The sequence below is a fragment of the Asparagus officinalis genome, chromosome 8, assembly GCF_001876935.1.
Source record: "Asparagus officinalis chromosome 8, Aspof.V1, whole genome shotgun sequence".
Lineage (NCBI taxonomy): Eukaryota > Viridiplantae > Streptophyta > Magnoliopsida > Asparagales > Asparagaceae > Asparagus > Asparagus officinalis.
This window is the reverse complement of record NC_033801.1, coordinates 102399556-102411440: the sequence shown is the minus strand read 5'-3', so window position 1 is coordinate 102411440 and position 11885 is coordinate 102399556. Positions and strand designations below refer to the sequence as shown.

General features: G+C 37.7%; 1 long non-coding RNA gene across 1 annotated transcript; it reads right to left on the bottom strand.

Moving 5' to 3' along the window:
* On the bottom strand, positions 9180 to 11847 carry LOC109822168. The gene is made up of 4 exons (XR_002242044.1): positions 11622 to 11847; positions 11329 to 11436; positions 10329 to 10451; positions 9180 to 9747 (listed from the first exon to the last, which is right to left on the bottom strand). It is a non-coding gene; the product is annotated as an uncharacterized LOC109822168 (long non-coding RNA).

The following is an 11885-nucleotide window of genomic DNA, read 5'->3' as shown; positions in this document are numbered from 1 at the left end:
CCTTTTATAGTGTGAACCAGCCTTAAACCAGACCGAACCAGGTTGAACCAGACCAGACCAGTCCAAATCAGTTCAAAAGAGGCTGAACCAGACAAAACCAGACTGAACCAGACCAGACCAGAATGAACCAGTCTGAACCAGTCTTGAACCAGGATGAACCAGTCTGAACCAGTCTTAAACCAGTCTTGAACCAGGTTGAACCAGATTAAACCAGTCTTGAACCAGTTTGAACCAGATTTGAACCAGAATTCAAATTGAAGCTGAACCGAGCATCGAAACGACTTCAAATCGACTGAGGGCTCAGTCCTTTGCTTATTCTTTCCTCTCCCGCACATTCGGAAGGGTCGGAAGATTTTTTTTTGAGCTTAATTACTGCCTTTTTTGGGTCATTATTAGGCCGGTTCGGCTCATTCAGACATGAAAAATACTCCAATAAGGTATACGAGTATAAACTATTCCCTATTTTTGGTTGAGAAGTTTCTGGAGAATATTTTTCTAAAAATATTCTTAAGGATAACTCAACAACACTGCGCCGGACAACGCGTCGCAAATAAGAACTCAGCACCAACAACCGATGGTCAGTTCTATGTTGAACCAGTAAACACGAGCTAAAAATCAGAAAATCAGGAATCGACTTCGAGTTCGAAACTCCGACAATGGTCAGACAATAAATGCAGCACCGGAACCCTTACAGGCATTCGACAAAGCACCGAATAGCCGGAAGGATTGAAGGAATCAAGAACAGAAGCCATTCCAAAGTCCCGTTACACCGACTGAAGGTTGGGACAATCATATCCAAAGTATTCCAGACTCTTCTATAAAAGAACGAGGCTGAAATACTTTGGATGGGGTATCTGTAGGCGTATAAAAATGCCTATGGGTCCCTTAACATAGCTCAGCACGGTGATTCGACAAACTAACGAACCATCGGGCGACATATCCAAACGTGATCGTTAGACCACAACATCGAAGCTAAGTGAGATGCGATGAAGCAGATTAACGAAGCGACGAGGTTAACGAATCGCACGCAAATAACGGAATACATCCACTCGCGTGCGGAATCAAGCTAACGATTCGGTGAGTCAACGAGTCATCCAACCGTAGAACGGATTCAAACTCGAACTCCAAGGCGGATTTACTGCCAAATCGGGATCCGGACTGCCAAATCAGGATTCAGATCAACAGGGTGGCCGAGCCACCCCATGGGGTGGCCGAGCCACCCCATGGGGTGGCCGAGCCACCCCATGGGGTGGCCGAGCCACCCCATGGGGTGGCCGAGCCACCCCATGGTGGCTGGGTGCCCGAGCCACCCCATGGTGGCCGGCCACCTGTGCCAAGGCACAGGTCCGAGTGCCTATAAATAGGCTAGGCATGGCTCATTTGTGGAGGTTGGAATTTTTGAAGGCGAAGCTCTACTGAATTGAGATCTGAACTTTGGAGATTTGAAGCTTTGAAGATTTGCTCTTTCAGATCCGGTGCTCGGCGATCTTCCAAGTCAAATAAAGCAGGAGTTCGAGAGGGATCGGATCTGAGATCTACATAGTTTTCCTCCGGATCAAAGCTTGACCTTTGATCCCGAGAAGAGTCTCGATTTCGCTTGGTCGATTTCGATAACTAGGGCTATTATTTCCTTAGCGAAATAATCCCCTCGGCTGTTATTTCCTTCGCGAGATAACACCCGCTATACAGTGTAGATCCAACATGATCTAGATCGCGCGGTAGTCCACGGATAAACCCCGGCGCAGGCGAAGAACCCACAAAAGCGAGTGACCGCAAAACAGGAGCTCGTGATTTGTTCGAAAAAAGAAAGTTGTAATCTTTTTTTATTTTTTTCTTTGATTTTATTGTAACCGGATCTCATAAAAAGATCGGATCTTTGTGTAATCGAAAAACAATTGCCAAAGAGCACAATGAACTCAATGAAGGCTACGATTTTTCCCGCGAACAATAACGTCCTCACTCATTCTAGAAATTCCTAGCGGACTCTATACATGAATCCTAGGAAACTCTATCCTAGCTCCACGACTCGACACATGATGATCCTAAGGATGCTGGAACTAGAGCTCTGATACCAACTGTGACGTCCCTGTTTTCACACATGGCTGCAATCAAAGGTGAACCCAGAGATGTCAAACCTACCATGTACTCATACTGTGCAATAACATGTTTCACCAATCACAGTAATATTCTCTAGTAGAATCAAAAGAAGTGTAGATACAAAACAGGCAAAATAAAGAAATAAATGTAATAGACATGATATGGAAAGAGCTATCTCATAAATAAAATCATGTTTCAACTGAAATACATTTGATATATAGAATAAAAAAATGTCTCAACATGAATCAACTGAAAATTGTACTAAGGCACACTGCCTTTACAATATGAAAATAAAACTCTAAAGTCTGAAGAAATCATAGAAAAATTTATTGTGGAGCTTTTACTAATAACTTACGAGACAGCGACTATGCAAGAACTCCGTCATCATACGGCTCTCCGAATCTCTATATTACCTGAAAGAAGAGAAAACAATAAAAAGAACCACATAAAAAGCATCAGAACGCTACAGCAAGATCACCTCCATCCGCCTCCAGGGGAAGAGTTGCTAGATGAAGTGGATGTTCTATCTATTAAGTTTAGTCTACCTAGATTATTTTTTCTGTATCTAAGTAAAATTAACATTTAGAAACCTACAATACGAGACATAGTACGTCGAGTGAAATAATCCAATCAAGAAAACCCTCATGTATATGCCATTGTCTCAAATTGTTGATATCTAAACATTAATACCGAACTACGAATAAACAACTTATATAAAATTAATAATTATAAACCCACAACATGAGACTGGTATGTCGAACGAAATAATCCAAAAAAGGAAACCCTCATGTATATACCATATGTCTCAAATTGTGAATCACTAATCATTAATCCCAACTAAGACATAAAGAAAGTAATAAAGGAAATAAAGACATCATTACATCGTATTTATATTATCCTCCACTATCACCGTGGAGATAGAATAAATACTTTCAAGAGCAAAGTATTCCGATCATATATCTCAATGATGAATCACATCCATAACTGACATCCACCAAAGACTCGGGCTATCAATTAGCTATCTCAGTGCAACTCTTTGTAAGATTTTGAAACTTAGCATCATCATGTGTAACGGACTACCCTGTATGTATCCTAAATAGTTTACACGGCTCATTAGTCTTATCACGATTTTAGTGCGTAATATGAGTGCGGAACGGCCTACCATATCCAAAAAGACAGATCATAAGTCTCATCGCACCCTCGTGCGGACGGACTGCTAGACAAAGCATCCAAACTCGACTCAATAGCCTGTGCGAATAGAATATCGACGCACTACCCCACGTAGTGCTGAACTGAGCTCATCAACGATATACATTTCATGTATAAACTATGTAAATCTGGTATATTGATGCAGTATCCCATATAGTATTGAGTTGTGCTCATCAACGATATCTAACGAGTGTATGAACAATAAACAACCCAACACTTGACATAATCCCCTCCAGGATACTCATGTGTATGCAAACGACATTGTACTTGTGTATTCATGAATTTACATATAAAGGAGTGTGGCTCGAACCCCGTGAACACATCTCAAACAGATACAAAACACAAACTCAGAAAATAGCCTTAGTAGTTGACTACTACGCTTAGTAGTCGACTACTCTGAGCCCATCCAGAATCTGGAAAAATTGGACCAAGTGTGAGTAGTCGACTAATATGAACATTAATCGACTATTCTGCTATGAAAAACAATTCTGTGAATCGTACCAGGAAAGGAGTAGTCGACTACACATGTTATTAGTCGACTATTCTTTGTTAAACAGATTTTAGTTTCTCAGGTTTTGATGTTTTTAGTGATAATTACTTAAACAAAACTCATTCAAATCACATGGAACATATGAAAAAAGGTTTTAATCTTCTGAAATTTACTACATAGATTAGTTCACATGATTTAACTCTTTGATTAAACACTAATTAGGGTTCAACCTCATAATTATTCAAATTCTCATATAAAAGCATGAATTATCACATGATTAACTTGATCAAGGTTATAACTAACATTGAACAAAGATAAGTTTGTTTAAAATACGTTCATGTCATTATGATCTCACAACCTAGGATTTAAGCATGATTAATTTACAAGAAAACTTAATTAATTAACAAACTAGGGTTTGCACATGGGTTAAACTTAATTAATAAATTAAGAATGAAATTAACATTTGTTCTAATGATCGTGATCATGTTTCTAATGTAAACAACAAGAAACTTATGTAGATCTAACATTTGTTTACAGTTTAATATAAAAAATCTAACCTTTTTCACATTAGATTAAGTTCTAATCATCATATCTGTCATATTACTTCATAGATACATGTTTATAAACTATGGGTAAGGTTTAAATGCAGATGATCATGCCTTAATCTCATGTGCAAGCCTCTGAAATGAACAACAAGCAATCCAAAAGTACAAACAACTCGTTCTTCCTTGTTACACGTCGATGATCTCACCCTCGTGTTGGTATTTTGCTTCACAAAGCTCACAAAACTCACAAGAAATTGATCTAGGGTTTTTGAGGGCTAGAGGGTGGCTGCTAGGATTCAGATATATGATAAAGAGAAGAATTTTCATAAAAAAACACATGTATTTATAGAGGTAAACCCGAAATAAACCCGTTTGACCCGAACCAGGAAACCTAGTCTGACTGGTAACCTTTGGTATTTTGGTTTTAACTTTCTCGTCCAACCACAGATTTCAGGCTCGTGTATATAGTGTATGATTTCATGCATGTTTCTCATCTATATTCACATATATACATTTGATTGATCTTAAATCAATCCCTAGCATATTCAAACATTAAAATATGTTATTTATAACCATATAACATATTTATTACCATTTATTATAATTTATTCAAACTTTTGGGATTTTACATCAAGGCCTTAGTAACCTCCTCCTCCATAACATTGATTTAATAGTCACTGATACACCAGCTTCATCAGTTAGCCTCGTGACTCGAGCACTTAGGGTAGCTTCAGAGATAGTAGCTGTATCGGTACCAATAGCTGGTTCTACAATTAAATCTTGCACAAAGAGCTCAATGTGGTGAGTCTCTAATGCATTCTCAGCTTGCTCTTCCCAAACTCCGAAAAGTATACGAGAATAAAATGCTCCTTTATGCTCCAACACCTTAAGAGCTTAAACTGTGTAGACTCTAGCTATGTACGAGTATAAACTATGTTTACGCCGCAGCGGGAGTCAACGCCTGACAAATTTCACCAAAATTAGGCTTGGGATAATTCTATTTCCCACACACAGAGTTCAAATGCAATTCAGATATAATTCCTCGACAAAGATGATCAGTTCAACGTTAACTTAACGACTCAAGTTAATTCACGTATCAACACACCAGTTCCAGTTCAAGATTTTGACAACGATCAGACGATAAACACAGTACCAGAAGAATTTTAGATTATTCAAAAAAAATACTGAATAGATTAAAAACTAAAGAAGTCATAGAATTAAAGGCTGGGCCTACCATATCCAAAGTATTTGAGACTCCTCTGTAAAAGAATGAGGCTGAAACACTTTGGAGGGGGTATCTGTAGGCATCAAAAATTACCTATAGGTTACCGTACACAGCTCGAGATGAAGAGAAGACGATGAATTCCATTATTAGAGTCTAAAGAGGATCATCTGATGCCGTGAAGAAGCAAAGCAAGTCGATGAAGCGTACGAAATACGCAAAACGACAAAACGATAGAGAAACGACACAACTAACACTGTGTTTCACACCCATAGTGCGAAACACTCAAGAGTGTTTTGCACTATGTGCGTAACACCCAAGAGTGTTTCGTACTATGTGCGAAACAATCCTGAGTGTTTCGCACAGGTGCGAAACACACCTGAGTGTTTTGCATAGGTGCGAAACACACAGGGGTGTTTCGCATAGATCAGTCTTCCGACGATGCAAATTTTGATAGATTTGCAGGATTCGTTCAATCCGGAGCCTCTCTAACTGCCTCGAGGCTATCCTTAAATGTTGGAGAGCTGTTATTAACTGAAGATATATTCTTATCCGTGACCACGGTATCCGAAGCCCTATAAATACATCCCTAGGGCTCTTATACACAGGGCGGCGGTAATTTCGAGCTTTGAGACGAGTTGCTGACCTTGTGAGAGGAGAGCCACGAATTTTAGATCTCTTGGCGAGTTCTTGGTGAGTTCTTAAGCATAAAGAAGAACCTTTGGAGAGATCTGCACCCTGTCACATGTTCTCTCAAGATCATACTGTTGTTTTAATCTTGAGAAGGGTATTTATCTTGTATCATTGAGATATTTACTTCCATTCTTGTTTCTATAAGGGAACAAGAACGATAAGCCTTCTTCACGATCAACCGGATCTGATTTTTGGCAGTCCACGGATCAACGAGTCCCCAGCACAGGTAAAGATTCTACGCAAGCAGCGATCGATAAACGATCCTGCGTGTGTTTCTAGGAAGTCCTCATTTATTTTAAAAAGGCTCCTTCTTGTTGAATCTACAATTGATAAACAATTGTAATGGATTTCGTAATAAAAAAGATTTTCGATGCAAACAAGTCCCCTCAAGTACATTTATTTGTAGGTAATTTTTGAGCAGGACAATTTATCTATTTGCTCGTACCTAAATTGTAATTCTCATGAACATAAGTAAAAATCAGTTTGAAACATCAAAATATTTTATTTTATAAGAAAATAAATTTTAAAAAATATTTTTTAAAATCACCTGCTAACAGGAATTTAATAATTTCATGGGAATGCATAATAAATTAACTCATCATAATAAGCATACCGGATTCTATTTAGATATCCATTATTTTTCTAAATGAAATCTAGCAACCCAACGTTTTTGGTTGTATAGCGCTTGCTAAATAAAATTAACCATCACATCAAATTATACTAAATTATTAAAGTGAAAATAACAATATCATCAAGTCAAAGAGACCATGTAACAATTTGAATTCTCTATCTCTTAAGTGACTCGTCCTAGAGAATTCAAATGCAGTCTAGTGCTACACATCTCGCAATATGTGCTTATGACATACACCTGTGAAATCCCCATTCCCAGGATTGAGACCCATCACTACATCTCATATGTTGGTGTCATGCATAATAACCTGTTATGACTAAGTCATTATTTACTAGTTATATGTTAAGCACGAGTTTAAGAAATCTCTAAGTTAGATCATATCTCCAAGCAAATGACTATCACAGTGCATGATCTAAAAAAATAATTTCTAAAAATACTATAACAATTATAGATATGATATCCAATTTATATGTGCACTAATTAAATCTATTAATATTTTATATATTGCATAATTTGTATTGGATATTCAAGGGCAGATAATTACTCTTCCAGCAAACTCTAGCTTCTTAACAAACCTGTAACTTACAACTTTATAAAAGATTGAAAAGTCTAAATTTCTTTTATTGAAACATTCTGTTATAACTAAAAGGGTATTTGGAAAGGCTTATTTTTTGAAGTTTATTAGTTATACTAGCTTTTAATGGTTTTTGGCTTTAATGCTATAAAAATTATTTTAGTAGATGGCCAAACCTTGCTTTTTAAAGTGAGCTTATAGCTAGTTTTCAAAAGCTGCGCTATGCTTTTTAAAATGGGACTTATAAACAAACTTATTTGGCATTTCACCGAACAGGTAGAAATAAAAAAGCTAGCTTAAAAGCTAGTTTGGTCAAAAAACAAGCATCCCCAAACACCTTCTAAAGCATAAAGAAAGATAATAATTTGAGTATTTTACATTGTTTCCCGTCATTAATAAGATAAGATACTTATTAGTTTTTTTTTATTACATATAGAGATGTATTTAAATATTATAATTTGATTCCGATCAGGAAATCATATTTAACAGCAGTACATTACATATAGAGATGTATTTAAATATTATAATTTGATTCCGATCAGGAAATCATATTTAACAGCAGTACTCTAATATTCTTCACAAGAAAATCTTATATAATTTGATTCCGATCAGGAAATCATATTTAACAGCAGTACTCTAATATTCTTCACAAGAAAATCTTAGATGCTCCCTCTAAAACCTAATGCCTTCCTTCCGTTGTTTTCTCACGCCGAGTACCGGTGCAATATCTTTAAAAGCCACTTCTTAAGAACAAAAAAGCTAATTACTCCCAAAAATGGATGTAGACATTGAGACATCAAGCGGGAAACGGTTCAAAATAGAGATTTTGTTTTTCGATACTGTTCTTGAGATCAAGAAGAAAATTGAAAATACGAAGGATATCCAGTTTCAACCCAGACTGTCTTTAACGTTCAAGTCCTAGCCAATGAAGGCAACACCAATCAATATGAAATCCTCGAGGGATCGAGATTACAGTTGATGCTCAAGTTAGATACAGGGAAGCATATTGTTCGAGCTGAAGAGCCACATGCTACAAAAGAAGGTAGTCATTAACAATGTTTAAAAGCACACCCAACTACATTTTAAAATGTTGTTATAACAAGTCCCAACGTTTGTTGGAAGGGCAAGTGTAGTTGGCAATTGCCAAGGTTTTTTCGCAAAACGTTGGCAATTACCATTGTTTCGCAAGCGTTGGTAAGGGCCCGTTTGGTTCATTTCTTTTGCCTTGGGTAGTGGGCAGAAAGCCTGCCAAAAGAGTACTTTTGGCAGGCTTTCTGCCCACTACCCAAGGCAAAAGAAATGAACCAAACGGGCCCTAATTGATAACAAGATTTGTGAAGAAAACTTGGCATTAATTACCAACGGTTTTTACAAAAAACAAGCTAGCAATCACTAGTAGAAAAACGTGCAACCTAGACGGAAAAAACCATCTAGGTTGCTCCAAATTCCGTCTAAATTGATCAACCTAGACGAAAATCCGTCTAGAAAAAACCGTCTAGAATATTTCCGTCTAGTTTGAGGCAAACTAGACGGAAATCCGTCTATGTTGTTCAAATTAGACGAAAATCAACCTAGACGGAAATTCCGTCTAGGTTGCTACTGTAGCTACTATAGCAACCCAGACGAAATTTCCATACAGATTGCTCTTTTCCCCGCAAAAAAACCTTTTAAAACGTTAATTCACTATATATTACATTCACGACATACACATAAATACATGATTCTTGTACATTATGCAGTATTACTGTGAAAATGCTAGAATGATCACAAACGCAAGTTATAATCAAGTCTCATGTGAATAAACTAGGAGTTACAAAAATACAACCCACTCATGATACAAGGGAGGAAAAAAAAACAAAACAAGGGCATTAACCACCCAAAAAATGTATGCTTGTATGTTCTTCGCTGCTTGTTCGCTATTACATATGTCGGATAGCATTAACTGGTAGCAGAAAAAGTGAAACTTCTGCCCTCGATGGAAATAATAATAGCTGGTGTTCGTACCAAGTTCAGAGGCACGTTCAAAAGCTCTTATGCAAATGTAAGCTGGTGTTGGCTTTTTATATAAACAAACATCTCCACACGGAAAATGCTTCACATAACTCTCAGTTCATACTCGCCTGCCATTGTTATGTATCTCACCCATGGGAGAGCTTGATATCCACTCTTCTCAATAATCTTCAGGCTTCACATAACTCTCAGTTCATACTCGCCTGCCATTGTTATGTATCTCACCCATGGGAGAGCTTGATATCCACTCTTCTCAATAATCTTCAGGTACCAAACCTACAAAATTGATGTTGGATTGAGCCAATCATATTTATCAGCCCTTCAATATATAAATAGGGCTATGTAAGTATACAGAATTGGACGAAACAATTAAAGAATGTTATCAAATACCAAAGCAATGATGCATAAAACGAATAAAGTTTCATAGTCAAGGCAAGGTTTCAAGAAACTGCTAGAGTTTTAGCAAAAGCTCTTCTCATGCACGATTTCTATCAGGTAAATTCTTGAAAGCATCCATCTACTGCAGACATAATGGAGATTATTTCGAAAAACCAAAGCTACAAAGAAGATGTTGATAACCCTCCTTAAATTAACATTAGTCATTTGCTGATGTTATATAATTCGATATTCTTTCTCTTCATGAGGACAAACAATAAGATTAGCCTCTCGAACGCCTATATAGCAGGTTACCATAAATCTGTCATCAACCAGTAACAACCAGCAGTTTGCAGTGAAGAATACAATTTAAGTGACTTAAGCAGATGCTTAGTTGTAACCACAATCATATTATGCAAAAAGGCTAAAAAGAATACCTGAATTCTAGATACAGTAAAATATGGTATGGCTAAAAAGAATACCTGAATTCTAGATACAGTAAAATATGGTATCTCAAACTTTACACGGACAGGAGCCTTCTTCTCTGATGTAGCTTCTTCAGAAGTTAGGCTGGGGAGGCTTAATTCTACCCTCAACATATACTCCTGCACAATCAATATTGATTAAAAGTGAGCCACACAAAGAAGAATTGGGACCCTCATAAAACAAAGACATCTATATCTTCCAACACAATCCATCTGGACTTCTTGTAAAAGCTGGATTCAGACGAGGAAAGGTCAGCCTAATGACATAGTTTCTAGTTTCAGTGAGAATTATGGCCCCACTTTTGATGGCGTACAATTTAAAAAGCCAACTGATAGGATTCACAAACAAAATGGCTCACCTAGTGACATACTAAACCAGGCAGTTCATCAAGTAGCACTCTCAAGTTTAATTCTGATAAATTCAACATATTGTGTGACACTGTGCAGTGTCCAGGCTAAGCATAGGAAGGATTTCACTGGCAACCCTAACTCAACAGATTCAAGGAAGTTTAGTTTTTGTTTCTAAGCGTAAGATAAGTCTGTGTTTTTAACCATTACCACAACCACATCCAACCGAGAAAGATTTGTCACTTGGAGGTGTTGCTCTTAGGTCTGTAAAGATGCTTGACAGATTTGTCACTTGGAGGTTTTTGACAAAACAAATATAGCATTATTTTGATGGCAACTGGTTCATATCAAATATAGCTTATTTGTTTTTGACCAAAACATAGTCTGTTCATATCACATATAGCATTTGTTTTTGACCAAAACAAATTCTATTTTGTAGCTTATTTTGATAACAACTGGTTCATATCTAAGATCCTATCTTTTAGGGAACTTTACATGTGAAAGTAGTTCTACAGCACTAGTAAGCAGAAATCAAAAGGCATACCTGAGTACTGATTAATTGAGATGTATGAGATCGCAAATTTCCTAAAAAATGTTGATGTACGGGGAAAAAGTAATGAAAATTGCGATCTAAGACTAAGCCACATACTGGTGGAATTTGATGTCATCCAGATCTATGGCTCTCCCCTTTGCGGTCCGATCTTGAGCCTCCAAAAGCACTCTATCATTCAGGCCAAGATTACACTCTGGCATTCCACTGAACAACGCATTTGAGATTAGTCACTTTGCTTTTCAAAAAACATTAGCCCTAGAAATGTAGATACGGAAGGCACATAAGAACCCCTTCACTTACCTCAGAAATCCCCACACTTAAATAAATCAGTGTAAAAGAATGGGTTTTAAAAATCAATAAACCTTAAAAGCGAAAACTTCTTCACTTACCTCAGAAATCCCCTCACTTAAATCCTCCCCCTCACAAGAACACACGGTCTCAAACTGATCCACCCACAACTTCTTGGTAATGAAGGCAGCGGGCGACAGGAGAGAGGGTGGCGGGGCGGTGGGCGAGAGGAGAATGAAGGCAGTGGGGCGGCGGGGAGAGGGAGAGGATCAAAGAGGGAGAGGAGAGAGAGAGGGCGCAAGGAGGAGGGGATAAGGAGACGAAGAGGGAGAGGAGAGAGAGAGGAGGAGAGAGAGGGCAGGTGG